General features: G+C 43.9%; 1 protein-coding gene across 3 annotated transcripts in view; it reads left to right on the forward strand.

Annotated features, from left to right (window-relative positions):
- Positions 1-22,731, forward strand: part of PALM2AKAP2 (PALM2 and AKAP2 fusion) — a 628,408-nt gene that overhangs the window by 84,016 nt on the left and 521,661 nt on the right. For 2 of the 3 annotated variants that reach the window (XM_082627559.1, XM_082627558.1), the window contains exon 4: positions 427-483. The exons of the other annotated variant lie outside the window; for it this stretch is intronic. The gene's annotated coding sequence lies outside the window, so the exon portion shown is untranslated. The remainder of the gene's footprint in view (positions 1-426; positions 484-22,731) is intronic. 3 annotated transcript variants of the gene reach the window in all.

Raw genomic sequence — 22,731 nt, forward strand, 5'->3', positions numbered from 1 at the left:
TGTGTGTTTGAGTTGAGAGTGCAATTAATCGGTTATTTTTCACGGAACACCATTTTTGTTTGCAAGAATGACTGACAGACAAACTGTGCCTATTCAGACTAGGGTATTTGGCAGATATTTTCCTGAAAATGAACAAAACGAGCCAGTTACTTCAAGGAAAACAAGTGACAGTTATTTGTTTCCCATGATAAAAGTACAAGTTTTCAAGCAAAAATTAGAATTTTGGAAAACTTGTTTCTGCCACCATGAGCTTGACAGCTTCTCGACACTTAAAAAGTTTTCTGATGAGATTGGTAGTCAGCAAACAGGATGTAAAATTTTTTTAAATTTTATATTGGGGTATAGTTGATTTTCAATGTTGTGTTAGTTTCAGTTGTACAGCAAAGTGATTCAGTTATGCATATACATTTATCTATTCTTTTTCAGGTTGTTTTCCCATATAGGTTATTGCAGAATATTGAGTAGAGTCACCTGTGCTATACAGTAAGTCCTTGTTGATTATCTATTTTATGTATAGTAGTGTGTATATGTCAATACCAACCTCCTAATTTATCCCTCCTCCCACCCCACCATTCCCCTTTGGTAACCGTAAGTTTGTTTTCTCTGTCTGTAAATCTGTTTCTCATTTGCAAATAAGTTCATTTATATCTTTTTTTTTAGATTCTACATATAAATGATATACGATATTTGTCTTTCTCTTTCTGACTTACTTCACTTAGTATGATAATCTCTAGGTCCATTCATGTTGCTGCAAATGGCATTATTTCATTTTTTATGGTTGAGTAATATTCCTTTGTATATGTACCACATCTTCTTTATCCTTTCATCTGTCAATAGACACTTAGGTTGCTTCCATGTCTTGGCTATTGTAAATAGTGCTGCAGTGAACATTGGGGTGCATGTATCTTTTCAAATTATGGAACAAACAGGATTGTATGATATTGTGTAATAAAACAAGCCAAACTTTGGAAGATCTGCATAAGCCAGTGAACCAATATTTTGCAAAAGACCAATGCATTTTGTTACAAAATCATTTTATTCGTTTTCCTGCATTTTCAACTCTAAAAAAACTATTTGCTGTAAGGTGTTTATCTTAAAATAAACCTAGATTACTAGAACTAAAGTTATTTAGGCGGTGGGACAGCAATTCACAAGATATATAGCTTATAGCCCCAAAGAACTTGTACTTACCTTTCTGTCCCAATTATGTTATACTTCATCTTCCTTTTCCCCCAGCTTTCTCCTTTCCCATTTCCCTCTGTTTTCCCCATGCCCCCAAGTCAAAATGACAAATGAAGCCAAGAGTTGTTGATGTTGCCCGTGTGGGTGTGTGTGTTTGTGATGGATTGGAGGGTATCAAATAATTGCTGGTTTTGTTTATTTTCAATATGTTTCCATTAATACAGTCCCTTTCCTCTGTCTTGCTATTAAGAGAGAAACTTGGAAGTCAGAGAAAAGACATTTGAGCATGGATCCTTTGTCCCAAATGTCTTAGTTAGAGGCATTTGGAGGTAATATATGGAGATCTTTTGAAATAAGGAAGAAAAGAGGCAAATATATCTCTAGAGTAATAAGACCAAGGTTATTGTTTCTCAAGGAGTGGGGCCAGCATCAAAGTAGTGGGAGAACATACATCCTTCATATTGCCTGGCTGGGAGTCCTGAGAAGGCTAATGAATTCTTGTGGTCCCAAGTCATGTTAGTTAGACTTCTGGTATTTTAGGGAGAAACTGGTCCCAGCATGCAGGTATAATCGAAGCATCCATGATCCCCTGCCTCCTCCTAACTCAGAACTGAAGCCCACCACCCCACGAGGGGAGTCAGCAGAAGCATGAGCTTGAGTTCATCCCCGTGAGCTTATCGTGATTGTCATTTGGGCCCAAGCTCAACAAAGTCAACCTTCTGGGCAGGACCCATGTCTGAAGCAGCATCTCCAGCCACTTCTCAGGGACCTATTTTGTCACCCTTGTGGTGTTAATATCTGCCACAATTGATGTCTATTGAACACTTACTGTGCACCTGAGTGTGAATCATTTTATTTACTTCTACAACATTGCTCTGAGGTTATCATCCTGTGGCCAGGGATTGGCTGGCTTCCTGCCGTTGGGCACACAGCTAAACTCGATTTCCCAAACTCCTTGGCAGTTAAGCCTGGTGGTAGGACTGAGTTTTGGGCAAAGACTTGCTAGTGAAGGTCTCGTGTGTTACTTCCCGGCCTGGCCTGCATACCACTCACACATCTCTGACCCTCCGTGTTCTTTTCTCCTCTATCTTGTGAAGACAAGCACGGTGATGTTGGGATATAAACTGGAAGACACTGGCTTTTGAATCACATCTTGGAGGTCAACCACTGCTCGGTAACACCTGGTTTGGACTTCAAGAGAAAAATAAACTTTTATTGTGTTAAGCCAGTGAGATTTTTGGGGTTTACATACAGCAGCTTGTGTTCCTCACACGAATACTCATCCCCATTTTGGACGTGAAAAAACTGAGCCTTGGAACATTGTGTTTGTCCACAGTCTCACAACTAGCAAGCAGATCTGTGTAAGCTTGAATTATGTATGTTTATTTCTTTGGGAGTGAAGTGGCAAGAATCTCAGTCAGGTAGTAGTTGGAAGTATGTATGTGTGTGCGAGAGGGTCGGGTACAGTTCCACCAGTGTTTTGGGCTGTGTGATTCCCAAGATCCCTCTTGATCTCAAGCAAGAATGAGAAACGTGAGTTTCAGGACCATCCTGTTCCCTAGTCAAGGGATTGAGGGCTCCACCATGTACTTCTGCTTCTAAGCATTGCTGAGCAAGAAGCAGTGACCCCCAAAGTGACTGAAACTTCACCCCCAGTGTGGCTGCTGCCATGTGGCTGACTGACAAGATCCCAGCCCTTATCTGGGCTGCAGAGGGCCTGGCCACAATGATGCCGACCTACGGGGGAACGTAACTCTGTAAGATGTCAGCTTTCCCAGGGATATCAGTTTCGGGAGGCTGGCAGGATGTGGAGGGAAAACAATCTCAGGCTGGCTTCCCTTGCTCAGGGCGATACCTCCCCTCCCCCATCATGTGGAATTTCCACTGGAGCAGGCAGAAAACAAGCCACCCTCCACCGCTCCACTTCTCAGCCAACAGTACCAAGGCCGGCTGACCTTCTTCCTCATAACTGCATCCCCAGGGAATTGCCTGTTGATGAAGCCCATGCAGTGGTGGGGTTCATGTCTGTCTCCCAAGCACACACCCATCCTGCTACTGTTTGTGAATTCAGGAACTAACTGTTAGAGTGTTGGTGCTCAAACACAGCAGTTATTTGGGCTGATACCCCCATTTGAGGGTTTTCTTAGTTTTCTGACTGAGGCCAGAGAGAAGTGACTTGATGGAGGTTGTATAACTTTTTTTTTTTTGAGGTCATATAACTTGCTGGTGGCATATTTGAGCCCCTGCTAGATCCTCAGCATTACCTCGTATTGTGTTGCCAAGGAAACAGACTCCGAGACTTTAAGGCTTTGGTGCAAGAAATTTATTGGATAACGCGAGCACACGGGTAAGGGAGTGAAAGAGGCAGGACTGGGCAGAAGGACTTGAACTGTAATTTAGTTGCAGCAGAGACACCAGTTGATCCCACGGGGAGCAGTGAAACTGAGGTGGCCCTTCAGAGATGTTCCAAATTGAGGCAAGAGGGCTGAGAGTTTGTACTCCCCGCCTGGACCAGTCGTGGCATGCTGGCTGCTCCCAGGGAGGGGTCATGACCTCAGGTGAGGCAGCTCCCTTTGGCAGAGGGCAGTTTCCAGGGAAGGGCTGTGTCATGAGCTGGGGGAATGAGTGTCCCAGTCCTGGGTCCCACAGGGGATCTGGATGGAAGACCACAGCACTTGCTATACTCGTTTACATGGACAATAATGCTGAGGTTTAAGATGACAGAAATTGAAGTTTAGGAAAAAGGTGTCACCGAGGTCACATAGCTACTAAGTGAATTAGAAAAATTTAGGTCTCTGGTTTCAGACTTTCAGCTTGAAAGCTCAAAGTAGCTGAAAGGTGCGACAGAGGACAGACAAGGTTGATCTTGAGACTGGGAGACTTCCAGTGCAGGGAAGTGGCCCTAGTGGGATGCCTGGCCAGGGCGGGTTGACCCCTGAAGCGTGTGCTGGATGGGGAGAGAAAACTTGGTGGGGCCAGGGCCAGAGGAGGGGAAGAACTTGGCAACAGGGGCAAAGGATAGGAGGAGAAAGCTTGGTGCTGGATTCCAGAAAGCCTGGGCTCCCAGGAAGAGCTAAGGAAGTCCTGTAAACACTGAATTCCCATTTCCCTGCTGTTTTTTTTTTTTTAACATCTTTATTGGAGTATAATTTCTTTACAATGGTGAGTTAGTTTCTGCTTTATAACAAAGTGAATCAGTTATACATATACATATGTTCCCATATCCCTTCCCTCTTGCGTCTCCCTCCCTCCCACCCTCCCTACCCCACCCCTCTAGGTGGACACAAAGCACCGAGCTGATCTCCCTGCGCTATGCGGCTGCTTCCCACTAGCTATCGATTTTACGTTTGGTAGTGTATATATGTCAGTGCCACTCTCTCACTTCGTCCCAGCTTACCCTTCCCCCTCCCCGTGTCTGTGCCTTGTGGGCAGCAGTGGGTGAGGTGGAGAGGAGGGGCCACCCTAATAGTTCCGAGGCCTGAAGGAGGGCACCTCCTCCCCAACCAGCAGACCCTCATCCCCCTCCCCCCTCCCCTGGGATGTAAATGCCTTGGGTGATTGGTAATATATGAGCAGGTGGTCCTAACACCTGGGAGGCATATATTCTACCAGGAAAAATTGTGAAAGTCTTTGAAATGGGCCTAAAAGACCACTAGGTGTCTTGTCTAACGCACCCTTCCTGATTAGCTGCACCTTTCGTTGCCTTTGAGCTGTTTTGTAACTCTGTCAGTGGTGGAAAACTGATAGTAATGCAAATGACTCTTGCCCATAGAAATGCAAATGAATTTTGTCCAGTGGAGATGCAGTTGGTTATCTCAGGGTGGATATTGACTAGTTTTGCATTTATTTATAAATTCCTTTCCGCATTCCGGATTGCCTTGTTAATGTATGTTCTTGAATGCTCCTTTGACCTGGTTGTAACACCTTACTGGTTCTCTTATCAAAGAGTTAAATAAATCTTTGACACGTGCTCATTTAAAAAAAAGGAAAAATAAATCCAGGTCCCCTTTCTCTCAACTGAGTTGCCCTAAAACCAGGGAACGTTAAGCTATACTCTGCAGAGCCCTCTTAGAGCCCACAGGAAGGGGGCTACACTGAGAGGACTGAAGGGACTCAGCACCCTCATGCCAATCAGAGAAGTTCTGCTTTGGTCTACTTTTGTCCCCCCAACCCAGACACACGGCCGGGGGTGGGGGGACATCCACATAAGATTTCATTGGAACCAAGATGTTATGGGTTGAATTCCTCCCCCCACCCCGTACCCCTCCCCGACCCCAGCCAAAGATGTTTAAGTCCTAATACCCAGTACCTGTGAGTGTGACCTTATTTGGAAATAGCGTTTTTGCAGATGGTCAAGTTGGGATGATGTCATTAGGGTGGGCCTTAAGCCAGTATGACTGTGTTTTTATAAAAAAGGGGTGGGGGCTTCCCTGATGGCGCAGTGGTTGAGAGTACACCTGCCGATGCAGGGGACGCGGGTTCGTGACCCGGTCCAGGAAGATCCCACGTGCCGCAACGGGAGAGGCCACAACAGTGAGAGGCTCGCTTACTGCAAAAAAAAAAAAAAGGGGGGGGGGAATATGCACACACACACAGGGGGAATGCCATGTGAAAAAGAAGGCAGAGATCGGGATGATGCACCTATAAACCAAGGAATGTCGGGTATTTCCAGCAAACCACCAGGAGGGTGAGAGGAGCAGAAGATGTCCTCCCTCACAGCCCTCAGAGTGAACCAGCCCTGCTGCCACCTTGATCTTGGACTTCTAGCCTCCAGAAATGTGAGGCAATAAGTTTCCGTTGTTTGAGCCAGTCAGTTTGTGGAACTTTGTTATGGCAGCCCTAGGAAACAAATACACCAGGCTTCCACAGCTGCATGTGGTGTAAACCACTAGATTTTGGCTCGCTAACCCTCTCTTCACCATGAGAAGTGGAATTAGGACTGCAGAGTGTTACAAGGCTTCAGGTACCTTAAATACAGCCACCATTCAAGTGGGGAGGCATCCCATCTTTTTGGTTGTAAATCTTCTCCAGGACAATATAAAATCCAAAATAGCACGCCCAGCTGCAATTTGACATTATGTAATTACAGTTCTCCTGTTTGTTGTAGGCAAAAGCAGAGACCCTCCCAGTGTCTGAACAAAAGGAACAGACTGTTGCCTGAATGGCACCCAGTTACTTCATCCTCAGTTTCCCAATCAGAACCGTCATTGGTTGCACCTAATTAAGCTGTCTTCCCAGCCTCCTGGCATCCGACAGGTTCCCATTGTAATTACTAAGGTTTCAAAGCAGGGCTGGCTTTCCTGCGCCTCTGCACGCTCTCCTGGCAGGCAGGGGTGGTTTGGACTGTGATGAGATCTTGGCTTTTCCCGCAGCATATACTGGAATAAACACTGATTGATTTTGAACATTATTTTAGCAAAACCTTGGTTTATCCAATTTTTCAGCAAGAATTTGACTACCAAAGAGAACACACCCAGGGCTTGAAGGGGGAGTGACCCATATGCCTTGGAAGGGGGTCTCTGGCAGTTCTCTAGGTTGCTGGGGGCAGTTGGTGATGGGGCAAGTGGGTAGTGAACCTGGGGAATCAGCCTCATGGTTCTCTTAGGCTGAAGTCGTCTGCTGGTCAATTCTCCTCTCTGCTTCGTGATCCACTTGGTGCCTATCAGAAGCCCTTGCCTTGCCTGCATTCCCCAGATTGATTAAGCATTTTCCTCTGATGGAGATCTGATCAGGTGTTTTCCTGCAAAGGTTCAAGTCAATGCCCCAAGCCGGTTGATGGGGAGGGCGACAGAGGTGAAACAGGAATAGAGAATGATGATTCTACTTTGCATCTTCCTTGCTTATTACAATGAACTTGGCACAGCTTCCCTACGATGGTCAGACCTCATTTCCCACGCTCCCTCTCTTTTTCCCTCCCATAGTCTTCTCTTTAGGTTTAGAGTTTTCCACTTCATCTACACCGTCCCCATAGGAAAAAACCCACACAGTCCCATCTTGTGTTCTGTGAATCTGACACCTTGGTCTTTAGCTGGAAGTTAATGAAAACTCCTCTGGGTGCCCCAGGGTGTGTCTTGTGTGAGTTCTTTCATTGAGTCCTTTTGTCACTTCTAATGTTCTGCCCACGAACTTCTCTCCTGCCTTCAGAGGCATCTCCTGGTCCCTTGAGACTTCATAAAGTGGTTTGTCACCTCTGCCATGTCTGTGAGTGTCCACAGTGACATCCACAGCAAGCAGTCAGTCTCCTAAGGCTGCCAGAGCTGCCAACTCTCCATATATACCTTGCGTTGTCACTGCACTGCCTGGTGTCATCAATTCTGGGCACGACTCAAGAGGAGGATTCTTCCCCAATATGTGCCATGCTTTGCCTGTGGTCTCATTTTCAGTTCAGGTTTACACTACAAAGCAAATACGTGCTGGGCTGGCTCAGCCCCAAGCCCACCCCAAGGCCAGTGCCAGCACACAGGGGACAGGCTAGTGACGTCTTCTTGTTGGGGTCTGGAGCCTTGTCTGTGGAGTCCTGTGACCGCAGGGATAAGATGAACTGAAATGACAGAGAGCCCTGGCTCCATTGTGGACCTGTCTCTATCACGTCGCTGCTCTTCTCATGACAAAAGTGATCATATACAAGGTGTTTGCTTTTCCTGGCACAAAGCACAAGCTATTCTTTGAGCCCTTCTGATATTGCAGACTTAATGGTGCCTGTTGCCTTGTGGCTGCTTGTAAATGTTTATCCAGAAACTCGCAAGGCCAAATATGTCTCGTCAGTTGTGTTCTCAGAGCAGAAACTTCCATGGTGTTTCTCCTGTTAACTAAGAAGCTTCCAGAACAGATAGGCCTATCTCTAAGTGAATCGAGCAGAAGCAGTAGGTTAGAATGGCAAAGCCAAAATCACAATTCAAGAAGCCATCCAACAGGAACTCATGAGTTTTGGGGGGAGCTGGAGAGCTACTCTGAATGAGATTTTCTCCTGTGCTAAAAATCATTCCTTTAGCAAAGTTAACTAATGAAACCTAATCACTGTAATAAAATACACAAGCAAAGAAACAAACAAAACATCATTCCTGACCTACTGTACAGCACGGGGAACTCTACTCAATATTCTGTAATAACCTACATGGGAAAAGAATCTGAAAAAGAATGGATATATGGGGCTTCCCTGGTGGCGCACTGGTTGAGAGTCCGCCTGCCGATGCAGGGGACATGGGTTCGTGCCCCGGCCCGGGAAGATCCCACAGGCCGCGGAGCGGCTGGGCCCGTGAGCCATGGCCGCTGAGCCTGCGCGTCTGGAGCCTGTGCTCCGCAACGGGAGAGGCCACAACAGTGAGAGGCCCGCGTACTGCAAAAAAAAAAAAAAAAAAGAATGGATACATGTATATGTATAAATGAATCACTTTGCTGTACACCTGAAACTAATACAACATTGGACCATCATAGCTGAGCCTAGCCTGCCTTAAACATGCTCAGAACACTTGCATTAGCCCACAATTGGGCAGAATCACCTAACACAAAGCCTCTTTTATAATAAAGTTTTGAATATCTCATGTAATTTCTTGAATACTACACCAAAAGTGAAAAACAGAACGGTTGTATGGCTATAGAATGGTTGTAAAGTGTATCAGATATTTGCTCTTGTGATCACGTGGCTGACTGGGAGCTGAGGCTCGCTGCCGCTGCCCAGCATCACGAGGGAGGATTGCAGCATATATCACTAGCCCAAGAGAAGATCAAAACCCAACGTCCATTCTCTACTGAAAGGAGAAAAGGTTGTTTCACACCATTGTAAAGTTGAAAATTGTTAAGTGAACAGTCATTTGAATGGAATTGCTAATGCATAGTGGTCAAGGTCCCATCAGAAGACAGAAACTACAGCTGTTCTTATATTTTTTTTAAACACCAACCTGGTCCTGGTGGGTGGAGTATGGGGTCTCCCAGAAAAGGAAGCTGGATGTGGCCGGAGCCCTGAGGGTTCATTTTGACACTTTAGGTATGTGTATGTGTGACTAGGTCTGGGTCCAGGTGTAGGGGCAGGAAGAAGATGAACGGGATTTGAAACAGACCAGCATCATGGTGCAGACGTCTCCTTCCCTCTTGCCAGGTCAGTATGTGGCGTTTCCAGCCTCCATCTGATGCCCCAGGCAGCCCTTCACAGCTCCTGCATGGCGTGTGGACCTCCAGTCTATCTTCTCTTTTTGCAAGAACATGAGGCTTTGCTGTTTGTCCCTGAGTCTCTCAACCACTTGAGTCCAGGTCCAGCTCTTATCCTTCTGTGAACCACTTGGCTTTAGTTTTTGCCCCTGAGTTGAGCTGTGCATATCTCCCCTTTATCATGTCTGTAGATTTTCTTTCTTGCTTTCCAATTAATCTAGGTATGTAATAAAGTTCCTTATTTGGGTGGGTGGGGGACTTGTGTGGTGTTTTACCCTGGATTTTTACGTACTTGTGGCTGAGGTAGGTAGGCCATTCCGTGACAGATGAGTTTGTCGTGGTGACCTAAGTGCCCCGGAGAGTTCTGACAGGGTGAGAGTGAGGAGAGATACAAAGGGTATATGAAGATGTTTGGCTGGGGACTAAGAATGTGGTCTTCTATCTGCCCCTGGTAATGATTTGAATTGTTTTAAATTACTCTTGTTCATATGTGGTTTATTTTATTATAATTCCACAGACAAATGGAGTCACACGGGCTCCAGTTATATTTGAAATATGACTTCAGGTTTCTAATGATGATGATTGTGAATTTATTCATCTCAGTGCTTGCCATACAGTAGATCCTCAATCCATATCTGTGGAGCAGATGTATGCACGAGTAAATGAATGAATGGGTGACAGTTTACTAGGACAAAAATCTTACAATTGGGGTCTTCCATCCTCAATAATTTGACAGCTCTGATGACTTGAGGAGGTGCTGTGACATTGACCAGCAGCTGCAAATTAAGTTAATAAACAATGGCTTTCCTGACAGAGGGGGACACATGGGAAATGTGAAAAGCAAAACTAGAAAGAGAATGCTTGAAGGAAAACATTTCTCCAAGGAAGCGACAAATTGAAGGTGACTTTAAAAAATAAAAGGAAAGGCATTGATGACCTTATAGTAGAAAGGCTTTATTGTCTCTGTGGAGAAAAATCAATGAGAATTTTAGAGTGAAAAGAGAGGAATCGTGGGTTTCTCAGCTCACGCTTTGTACAAGGTGTAGTGGCGGCTTTGCCTCAGGGGAAGCTTTTATAGCCTCAGGAGGAAGGAGGCTTCCAGGAGCAAGTCACAGGCCAGCTGGGGCACAGTCCTGATGGACTGAATGGCGGGAACAGGAAACTGACTCAGAAAGGATTTATACTTTGGTGATGTAGGGAAAGGAAAGTGGACCCAGTAAGAGAGATCACTGGTTCAAGAAAGGAGGAAGAACTTGATAATCACTTTAAGTTGATGAGAACAAGTAGCAGAGAGGCAGGTGTGAGAACAGAAGCTAAATCAATGGCAGTTATCAGTGAAATGGGATCAGAGAGGAAGCCCCGGACAATGGGCAAATAATACTGGACCACACTTGGGAGGAGAGTGGGGACAGGAAGCTTGGGAGGGGGAGACCCCAGGGTGCATAAAAGGAGGATAGTGATAGGGTCACAGCTTGGCCCTGAGGTTGTTGACAAAGAAGGCAGAATGATTTCAATCTGTTCCTCCATCCTCTCTCTTTTAAGGATATGGTATTCCAACTGGAAAGAGTAGAACAAAGAGCATGTAGAAGGGAATTGCAACCAAATACCGGTTAAGGAAACAGGGAGAACCAGGCCCAGATGAACTATATTCCAGAGATTAAAAGAGCTAGAACTGTATGAAGCTGTTGTCAATAATCTATGAGTAATTATAGAAAATTGGTGTTGTCCAGCAGATTGGAGTTGAGTTGTCCTAGTCCATGTGGGATGCTATAACAAAATACCATAGACTGAGTGGCTTACAAACAACAGAAAATTATTTCTCCCCGTTCTAGAGGCTAGGAATCCAAGATGAAGGTGGTAGCAGATTGAGCGTCTGGTGAGGACCCTCTTCCTAGTTCATAGATGGCTATTTTCACTGTGTCCTCACTTGGCAGAAGGGGACAAAGAACTCTCTGAAGTCCCTTTTATAAGGGTATTAATCCCTTTCATGAGGCGCTACCCTTATTACCTAATCACCTCCCAGAAGCCTTGTCTCCAAATACCCTCATACTGGGGATTAGGTTTCAACATAGAATTTTGGGGGAACACAAATGTTTAGTCTGTAGCATGAGTTAACACAATTTTCAGCAAGCCACCACTGGCCCATATGGAGCCTTTGTGTGATTTAGCAAAAGGCACCTCTTCCTCAACATACTTTGCTTCCACCTGTTGGAAAATTATAACAATATAATTTTTAAAGAATGGGACAATTTATGGCCTTCTGCCAGAACAATTTTTACAATATTTAAGGCTCAAATTTACAGTATCTACCATGTATGTGGTCCCTCCTTATATGTGACACTCTTAAGTATATATCACCTGTATCCCTTGCACAGTCTCTGATTTCAAGACAGAAAAATGGTAGGTTACAGAAATTATAGAATAGGAGCATGGTATGATCCTTGGAAAAATTGAAGGACACTCAACTGTTTTACTTGGGAACATTTAGAAAATAATGTGGTGATCAGTAGAACTCATCAGGAATGTTGATTAATGGAGAAAAGGTAATTTGATAGACTAGTCTGTTAAAATTACATTTAATAGGGAGAACTTGTACATAACCCTTGAGTCTGAAAATAGTGCCACAAGTGTAGGATGGGGGAAAGATGTAGTTTAACAGAAGCATGTGTGAAAAGAATTTGCCAGGAATCTCAACATAAATAACTGATGAGAAGCGATCCCTATACAAAATTTTGGGGTCCTAGCCTTCAGCAGTAAACTTATTAGAAAGACAGAGATTAGGGCCCCTTTCTATTTTTTCAGCTCACCCCAGGATTTTACATTTGGTTCTGGGTTCCACACATGAAGACAGATATACCTAAACTGGAAGAAATTCAAATGTTTGTCTAGGAAAGTGAGAAGAATGGAAAATACATTGTTTGTGTAGCAGTCTAAGGAATTGGTGGCATTAGCTGTGAGACAGGAAAAATTACTTGTAATTTATAACTTTCCCATTGAATGGCTGTGGTCGAACATTCTTTTGTTTGCTGAAAGCAAGTCTTCCTGGGAATAATAACCTTTGGCATTCTGGGATTCTAGAAGAAAGCTAGAGACCAAACAGAGGGCAGTCAACGGGAAGGATTTTGGGGAGGAAGCATGTGCAGGATGGCAACCAGTGGGGAGTGAAAGCCTCTCTCCAGCACATCAGTAAAATCTTTGGTAAAGTTTATATTGCTCACTGTGGGTTGTGGAAGGTATTTGTTGCTGAAGGCAGGCTGGGATGAAGTGTTGAGTCCTGCTTCAAGGTGGGCTAGGTCACCTTGGAAAAGAGAATTTTCATAGGGAAGGTAACGGTTGCAAAAGGCTGTAAATTGAAAAAAATTAGTAGCAGTTGCTTTCTTAACTCTCTTTTAATCTACAACAATTCCCCTCCACCCCCTTTGTCAGACCATTCATTTGTGGAAGTCATATGGTCATTTCTCCTGCAGAATTTCCTCCATTCTGGACTTGGCTAGTTGCTTCTTGTAGAGTTTAACTTGTTTTTCTATCCCTCTACCTCCCATACTTTCTCTAGACCTGTAGCTATGTCTGGAGACTTGATTTGATTCAGGTTCAATTATTTTGTCAAGAATAACTTGTACATTTTGCTGTATACTACCTATACCTCACATTGATGCATGCCATGTTCCATTTTTTTTCCATTTTTGTGTGATGCTAAGCTGATCAGTAGGTTTAAGAGTTGTCAGTCTGATCCATCCGTTAAAAATTTCCCATCAACTCAATGATTTAACATCCACCAATGATTGTTGTCTAGATGCGTTCTTTCATTAGGGGTTGCAAAGTGGTCTTTTAAATTCTATCATGCCTTCTGCATGTATTATCTGAAGTTATCCTATAAAGAACAACTTACTCATCAACTATTTGGTTATGCTGAAATATAGTCATAGAGGAAAATCAAGATAAATGCTCAATTCTTGCCTTTTATCAACTTTCAGAATGGTTGAGTTGATATCCTAGCAACCTCTAAAAGTGACTAATGCTTATTATTATTGTTATTTTAAAAGATTGTATAACCCAGGCAGTACTCTTAGATGATTTCCTTCTTCCTCTAATTCTTGACAGACGTTCCCTGGGGTGGTGCAATCTTTGTTCACCACATTCCCACTGTTTATTCCTTCATAAAGCAGTTCAGGTCTTATTGAGAGTGTTAAATGAGATGATGTGTTTAAGGCTCTTAACACAGGACCTGGCAGGTAGTAAGCGTTAGAAATATGGAAACTATTATTATGAAAAGATTCTTGAAGCAGACTTGCACCTCATCGATCCACCCAGACAAATGAGAATCCCTGCCAAACATCAGTACCTCCTCCCTGCCAGACCCTTGGGGATTCAGCCTGCTCAGTCCTACATCAGAATTCAGTGGTAGCTTGTTTCATCAGAACATCAGGCAGCTGGGTCCTTTAAGCCTGTCCCGAAGAGAAAGTACTTCTCCCCACTTCCTATATCACTGATAGTGTTTCTTAATGCTGAAGTTATTTATCTTATCTTTCTTTCTTTAACATATATGTTTTGGTGGACTTTTGCATGAAAATGAAAACTATTTCTCATGGTTGTGGCATTCTTGCCCCTCCTGACTCACTCTCCATCCTATACCGTGCTCCGTGCCAGGAGGCTGTCTTCATCAGTGGGCTTCTTTGCCCTCTGGCTTCTGGTTGGGCTGTGCCAATGGGAGGCACAGGCAGGGGACTTGGACTGAGGTGATGGTTTTTTAAGCAGCTCTCTCCCTGTCAGGTTACTGTATATGGGCTGTAGCCCTACTGTGGGCTGCAGCTCCTGTCTGGCAGCTCTCTTCATATGTTCTCTCTAGTTTCTGGCATGTGCTCATTCTCCATCAGGTAACAGCCCCCCAGCATTTCAAGGCACCAGGTAGTGCACCATCCATTGGTTGCTTTTCCTAAATCCTCCCCTTGACTTTGTAAATAGTACCTTTATTAAACTCTGCTGAAATTTCCCAATGTAAGTGTGCAAACTGTGTCCTGCTGAGTGGTAGGTACAAAATTGTTTATGTTAGTAAAAGATCAGAAACAACCTAAAATAATCACAAATTATAGGGAATTAATTTACCAAATTATGGTGTAGCTATACGACACAAGAATATGTAGCCATCTGAATTCAAGTTTTTGAAAATATACTTAATGACAAATGAAAATGCTCATGGTATAATATTCAGGATCACCCAATTTTATAAAATAAAGTGTGTGTCTATGTGTGTGAGTATGTAGAAAAAGGATTAAGTTCCTTTAACTTAACATTAAGTTCTGTGTAGGATTGTGGTTGATTTTAACTAAATTCATGCTTTTTAATGTTTCCCAAATTAAAAAATGAAAAGGTAGAGTTTTGTAAGAATAAAATCAACACATTTCATTATTTCTATATTATTTAAATCAGTTTTCTACTTAATGTCATGAATGGCAATTATAGCAATACCAAAAGAATTACTTTTGGGCAGATGTTTTTTGCTATTCATATATTGTTTTGATGTTTGTAATCTGCTTTAAATTACTTCAGCATAGAGGTGTGTGTGTGTGAATATGTTTGTGTGTGTGTGTGTATGTGTGTGTTACTCTGAGCTGCTCTCTAGGGGCTGTCAGTTGCCCTAATCAACAGTTCACACCCCAGGATTGATCAGCCAGCACTTAATCAGAAAGGCCAGGCCCTAAAGGCAGCTGCTACAGCATTTAAGTTGTCTATATCTCAATCACCACCAGAGACTTTATTAGTTAACATAATGAATGTCAGAAATGAGTTTTCATGGATGAAATTTGTGTCTTGTTAATCTGCATAACAGATGTTAGAAGTAGGCTCTTTTCAGTGAAATTAAAGGGTCTCCAGCTATGTGAGTTGGCTAGCATACTTTAGAGATGGTTGCCACCCTTGCAAGTCTTACAGCCTGATCTCTTGGGGCTGGCACCTGAGGTTTGGTCCTTACTTAAGTAGTTCTCTGTTGATGCAGAGTGGAATGATTCTGGTTGCTTTCTGTGGACAATTAGGGTGACAGAATCCTGCCTCTGGAACATTGTGACATCGGCCTCTGGTTAATGTTCCATGCAAGGTGGAATCAGAGCATCTAAAAACCAAAAGAGGTTATATGATCTGTTTTTTGTGCTTACTTACTATTAAAGTTTGTTTAGTTGGTATCTGTACATGTGGCAGAATTTGATCTGAAACTTGCTTTCATAAAAACCTGGTAGCAAGGGTGTGGAGGTGAGCTACTTTTTGGTTTGGCCAAGACAAGAACCTGAGAGTCTTGGATGACCGAAGTAGCGTTACGTCCATTTGCAACATAGAGAACTTGGACTCCAAGGCATGTGTTGGAATACTGTCAGTTACAAAGAGCTACTTGAGGATGGAATTAGGATAAAATACTCTTTGGCTAGTTGAAATACCTAAAGAGTATGCAGCAGAATATGTTCCCCCAAAGCCCAAAAGTTTGTGTATTGCTGTCCATTGTGCCCTCTGCCTTCGTAGTCCTGGTACTCACCTGCTCCTAAGACCAGGATGTTGCAGGTAGAGAACAGATCAGAGCCCCGGAAGGTGGGCATGACCCTCCCAGGTCAGAGGAGGAGGAGAATGGTTATGAAAATAATTTCAGGACTGAAAGAGAAATAGTGGCCCCTTCCAAGCACCGTTGGGTATCTCCAGGAGACAGCACATAGATGTAAGTCACCCAAGGCCTCAATGCCTCTCCAGGTTAAGAAATAAGGCATCAGTAGTTGTGGGCATGTTGAACGTATTTGCATACTGAGATTGCTTAGGATTTCTCAGAGTCATCTACAGTCTCTCTACCTTTGTAATGTGCATCAATTATGAATTCAAATATAAATAGTATTTTTATTTACTAAAATTCCACTGTTCTAAAACTATTGAGGCAGCTGGATAATGTTGCCTATATAACTAAATGAGGTTAATTCATTTAGTATTTGATGATATATTTTATGGGCTCGCTTAACCCGATAAACCTTTTAGATGCAGTTCTATTCCAAAAGGCATCAAGTGACCAGCTTATTGAATAAGCAGGACTTTACTTTTTCTAAAATAAATAAATAAATAGATAAATAAATAAATAAATAAATAAATAAATTTATGGCTGCATTGGGTCTTTGTTGCCGCATGCCAGCTTTCTCTAGCTGCGGCGAGCAGGGTCTACTCTTTTTTGCAGTGCGCGGGCTTCTCATAGCGGTGGCTTCTCTTGTTGTGGAGCACGGGCACTAGGTGTGTGGGCTTCAGTAGTTTTGGCACTCCAGCTCAGTAGTTGTGGCTCGTGGGCTCTAGAGCTCAGGCTCAGTAGTTGTGGCGCACGGGCTTAGTTGCTCTGCAGCATGTGGGATCTTCCTGGACCAGGGCTCGAACCCATGTCCCCTGCACTGGCAGGCAGATTCTCAACCACTGTGCCACCAGGAAAGCCCAGGACTTTACTTTTTCTCTAAACTTCTCTGTTGACTTGTCTTTCCCTTCCCCCGGATGAAAGTCTGGGCAGTTCCCATAGCTTTTCCAATCACTCACTCGCAGGTTAACACATTGTCTAATTAGTAAGTCCAGTCTGGTTGAATAGCAAACTTCAATCTTCCATCCAATTTAAAGTCTCTCCTCTCCCACAGTGTGGACCCTTGTCAGGTGGAGACTAACAGTGGGGAAGGAGGCGTGGTTGGATTCTTCACTATTCCTCACTCTCTTACTCTTTCTCCTCGACTCTGTGGCTTTGGCTTCTCCAGGGTTAGGGCTAGAGAGGGAGAGGAGCAAGAGGCAGAAGATCCCTGCCTTGACTTACAAGGTAGATTACAATGTACTTGTAATCTACATTGGTGCCCTCTGGGCGGGGCCAGTGGACAAAGGCCAATTCCTCCTCTATAGGGCTTTCTGTTGGGTTCGTTGGAGCTATCCTTCCTGGGGCCCTCCTATTTTGGTTACTTGGTATGGCACTTTCCTGGACAGTCCCTGACCCTCGGTGGCTCCCTCCACACCCCTTCTGGTGGGATCACCTAACCTTCCTCCCTTCTGAGGGATCCATATCTAACACCTGGGATGCATGTATGCATCTTTGCCCCTCCACACTCTTCAAGTGTGGGCCAATTGCAATGCAGCCCTCTTAACTGTACCACCAATGGCCTCTCCAGCCAGCCAGCTTCTCACATTTTGACAATTTCAGATATAGGTCAGCTCCAGACTCTGTCTTCCAATCACCAGAGTATATCTATCAAACTCTGAGACTTGAAACCCATCCTCCTATGGCTTTAGGTGAGAACAACTTCCCCCTTCCTTCCCATTTCCCAGTGGGAACGGAGGGGAAATGACACAGCACACCAAGTCTTTTTCTTAAAAAACTCCCCACTTCCCAATCTCTGTGACAAATCCCTAAACCTGTCCCAGTGTGAGGAGTGAAGGACTGCAGAGCCTGCCTCACGTTTCTAAGCCCATCCTGCATAGGTGGTCTTGTCCTATTGTACTCAGCTGCAAGGAGAGGGAAAGGCATGTTTAACATCCTGTAACTCTAACTACCCACAACCAGGGGCAGTTCTATTTAAAATGAAACATTCCAGAGGAGTCATGATAATTAAGACTTCTACTGCAGTAGAAGTAAGCGGGTCATGCCTGCTCTCAAAATCTACCAGGGCGGGCCTCCCTGGTGGCGCAGTGGTTGAGAGTCCGCCTGCCGATGCAGGGGATACGGGTTCGTGCCCCGGTCTGGGAGGATCCCATATGCCGCGGAGCGGCTGGGCCCGTGAGCCATGGCCGCTGGGCCTGCGCATCCGGAGCCTGTGCTCCTCAACGGGAGAGGCCACAACAGTGAGAGGCCCGCATACCGCAAAAAGAAAAAAAAAAAAAAAAAAATCTACCAGGGCAACATCATCACATTGACTGGGAGTCTGTCTGAAGAACTTGGAGACTTCAGTCATGAACATTAACTACTCAGGGTTACTTAGCTTTGGGAAAGTCCCTAGATACCTCCATTTTGCATCAGCTGCCAACTGGTTTCTGTCCATATTCCAGGCAAAGTTGGAGCTACACCAACCATCTCCAGATTCTCTCTGTCTCTCTGAGACCCATATCAGGACGGAACAGGCAGTTCATGGAATAGTCTTCATAGAACTGTGATCTAATTCCATGGGTTTCATTGAAGGTCAGTATAATGAGCAACCATTTACAATTTCCTTTTAGCCATACTAGAAACATCAGGAAAAAAGCAAATCTAATGGAGAAATTACCAACTACCTTTAATCTTCCATGTTCAATCTTCACAACATGGAAGTTGTGAGGTAAAACTGGAAATTATAGAGAAAGAAAGTAGAGTCCAGAAACACCAATATTGCCCTACGACTCCTGTGACAGTGAGAGAATGTGTTACAGGGGACACAACTGAAAATTACAGGTGATTGTTCTGCCTCATTTGGGGACAAATCCTATTGCAAATAGCTAGCAGAACAAATTTTCTGGAAATTGTAATAATTGCATCTGGGCTAGAATGGAAGAAGAAACAATTGGGACTATTTCGTTTAAATGCCAAGAACAAGAACAATTTTAACAGCAGTAAAAAGTAGCCTCTGACTAAAACATTCTCCTTGTTCCCCCAGCGTCCCTCAAAATCTTCACAGTCTAGAGCAGTGTTTCTCAACCTTTTATTCATTATAACCCAATAAGGAGCTTTTTCAGATATTTTTTTCCTCATCTCCTCCTCCCATGAAAATTTAATACCATAAACATAATCTAATTATGTTTATGTAAATATAAAAGTATATGTATACTTACCATCTATATATCTACATCTATATCTATATCTGTATCTATGTGTGTGTTTTATACATAAAAAGTAAGATTTTTTCACCTATATTAATTTCCCAGGACTGCCATAAGAAAGTACCATAAACTTGGTGACTTAACACAGATTTACTCTTTTATGGATCTGAAGACTAGAAGTCCAAAATCCAAGTGTTGACAGGGCCGTGTTCCTCCTGAGGATCTAGAGGAGACTCCTTCCTTTCTGCTTCAGCTCTGGTAGCCCCAAGCATGCCCTGGCTTGTGGCTGCGTAACTGCAATCTCTGCCTGAGTCTTCACATGGCCTTTCTCTCTGTGTGTCTGTCCTCTTCTGTCTCTTATGAGGACACTCATTGGATTAGAGTCCACCCTCCTCTAGAACGATCTCATCTCATGCCTTACCTTAATTATATTTGCAAAGACCCTATTTCGAATAAGGACATATTCTGAGGTTCTAGGTGGACATGAATTTTGGGAGATGATATTTAACCCATTACAGATCCCAAGAACCAAATTTGGTCCCCTTGGGGATGACATCATCCTTGCTGAGAATACCATAATTTAGAGAATAAATGGTATTCAAAGCACTCCAGAATCTAAATCCAACTAACTTGGAGAAGTGAATGCTGTCAACTCTTTGAAGAGATACCCTGACCAGTCCTCTGCTGGTGACTTTTGTAGTTTTCTGCAGAGGGATGCCATGGTCCCCAGAGGAAAGTCACAGCACTATCAGTCCATCTGCCCTCCTGCACCCCTCACCCAGCTGCTGAAAGGGTGCTTTAACTTCTGTCATCCTCCACTGCATCCTCTGTAAAGTGGGGAGAATCAGAGTACAGTATCTACTTCCTAGAGTTAATTTTGGCTTTAATTGAGGTCATGCACGAGGAGGGGTTCGCTCAGTGTCTACCATAGAAAATGTGCTCAATTAATGATTAGCAGTTATTTTTATTATCATTCTTTTTTCCCCACTGTGTCCCCCCTGAAAGATGGTGCTCCCAGTCCTTCCCCTTGACAGTTTCATGATCTGATTCCTCTCTCTAGAGATGAGGCTTCCTTTTTAGCTGTCTCTCCCATTTAATGACATCCCATCTGATCTTTCACAAGCTTCAGCTTTATTTCCCATCAGGAAATCATGAACATGCTTTTTCTTGGCTCACAAAGCTTGCCTTGATATAAGTTGGGGAACAAGAACAACTTGTTCCCCAGGGGAGGGCCAACCATCAATGTAGTGAGCCAACTATGTCATGAAAAAACTGGGTGCACTGGTCAGTTCTGGTACACTCCTCTGGGGAAGGGGGGTTCTTCTCTGTGACTTCTCTTCTAGAAAGGTAAGGAACCTATGCATTCGCTTTTCTGGGAAAATATTTTATTATGTCATATGCTTGTGAATAATTTGCATTTCAGGGCATTCATCTCTGCATATTTCTAACTTCAGGCTTTTTATCTTTGGCTTTATCCTGTGGCTAAAACTCTATGGCAGAAATAAAGGTGGAATGGGTGCCCTTGACTCCATCAGCCTCAGAGGGACCTCTGTCAAATGGTCCCACTCACATGACTGGAAACTCTATCCTGTAGTTTTGATTTTATCTGACAAGTAACTTGAGATTTGTATTCACAGTTCCATGTTTTTCCTCCATGTTGCACCAAGAGTTCTTGGTCATATAGGATTGTGCTTATGATCATTTAAACATTCTTTGTTTTACATACCCTTTGGCAGAGCTAAGCATTTGTGGGGACTTGAATGATATTGGGGATCGTTGCTTGAAGGACATGCTGATTTTTTCTTCTTCTAGATGATCTATCATATATCCTTGAGTCAAACTAGATCCCAGAGACCCAGGAAGGTGGGCTGCACTGTTCTGACAGCGGGCAAAGTTAACTTTGCTGAATTGCTTCTTGATTTGATGCCTTCAGCCTATATAGGGGTCCTCATGGACCCATCCCTAGGAAGCTTCTTATTCTGTTGGTTGAAGAGCAAGGCTGAGGGTGTCATGCTTTCCTTCCATGGTGTTCTCTTGGAAAAATGCTTATCTTCACTACTAAGAAGATCAGTACTTCTCTTGAATGACAGCTCTGTTTTTTGCCTCATGGATGTTGGGAACTGTATATATGATCATGTTTCTTTTCTTGTGTTGGATGCTGCAAAGCTTAGAACCAGTAGGTGGTTCACCATAGCCAGACTGAGGACTGCCTCACTCCAAGCTCATTCCTATCCCTTTCCTTGTAGTCTTTTTTCTTCTGCACTACTTAAAATTTGTGCTCTTTTATTGTATTTTAGTTTTCCTTGTAAGATCCCTTTTATCCTTTTTGGAATAAAGTAGGAAACACATTTTTTAAGTAAATATTTATCTGAGAGAAGAATTAAACTAATTTTGTATGATCCCAATGGGCAAACTGAGGATTCCTTCCTTTTTTCTATCTTTTCCTGCCCTCCCTCCCTCCCTCCCTCCCTCCCTCCCTCCTTCCTTCTTTCCTATCACTCAAATATTTAACATGTCAACTAACTATGAGGAACTGAAATAGGAGACTTAGGGAGATAGAGGAGGCAGCTTCTAGCTGTTTAAGAAATGACTTTATAATGCTCAGTCCTGCCCAAAGATAAACAATTACCACTTGTACCAGAACTTCATAATTTACAAAGTGCTTCTGCCCACATATGACCTTGTTTTATCTTCACAGCAGTGCTCAGTTGTAGGGATTATTATCTTTATTGATCAAGAACCCGAGCTTTAACAAGAATCTTGGCCAAGGTAACTTAGCTGCTAAATGGGGGTGGTAAGAATGGCTTCCTGATTTTCTGGTTTCAAATCCTTGTTTGCCCTTTCCATGACCTGAGGCACCCCACCACTTATCCCCCCTCCACTTGCCGTGCGGTGGGCATACCCTCTCAGTCTGAATGTGTCCCCTTTCACTCTGATGTCATTTTTACCCAGAATGTGAATTCACAATTCACATAGTATCAGTGCTGTTTTTATTCTCTGTGATTTAAAAGCCAACAAAGGGGGGCTTCCCTGGTGGCACAGTGGTTGAGAGTCTGCCTGCCGATGCAGAGGACACAGGTTCGTGCTCCGGTCTGGGAAGATCCCACATGCCGCGGAGCGGCTAGGCCCGTGAGCCATGGCCGCTGAGCCTGCGCATCCGGAGCCTGTGCTCCGCAGCGGGAGAGGCCACGACAGTGAGAGGCCTGCGTACCACACACACACACACACAAAGCCAACAGAGGGACTTCCCTGGTGGCGCAGTGGTTAAGAATCCGCCTGCCAATGCAGGGGACACTGGTTCAAGCCCTGGTCCGGAAGATCTCACATGCCACGGAGACATTAAGCCTGTGCGCCACAACTACTGAGCCTGTGCTCTAGAACCCGCAAGCCACAACTACTGAGCCCATGTGCCACAACTACTGAAGCCCATGTGCCTAGAACCCGTGCTCCACAACAGGAGAAGCCACCGCAATGAGAAGCCCATGCACTGCAATGAAGAGTAGCTCCTGTTCACCACAACTAGAGAAAGCCTATGCACAGCAATGAAGACCCAACGCAGCCAATAAATAAATAAATATAAATAAATAAATAAATAAAATAAAAAATAAAAGCCAATAGAGATATGCCAAATAT

Source organism: Mesoplodon mirus, assembly GCF_964341445.2.
Source record: "Mesoplodon mirus genome assembly, chromosome: 1".
Lineage (NCBI taxonomy): Eukaryota > Metazoa > Chordata > Mammalia > Artiodactyla > Ziphiidae > Mesoplodon > Mesoplodon mirus.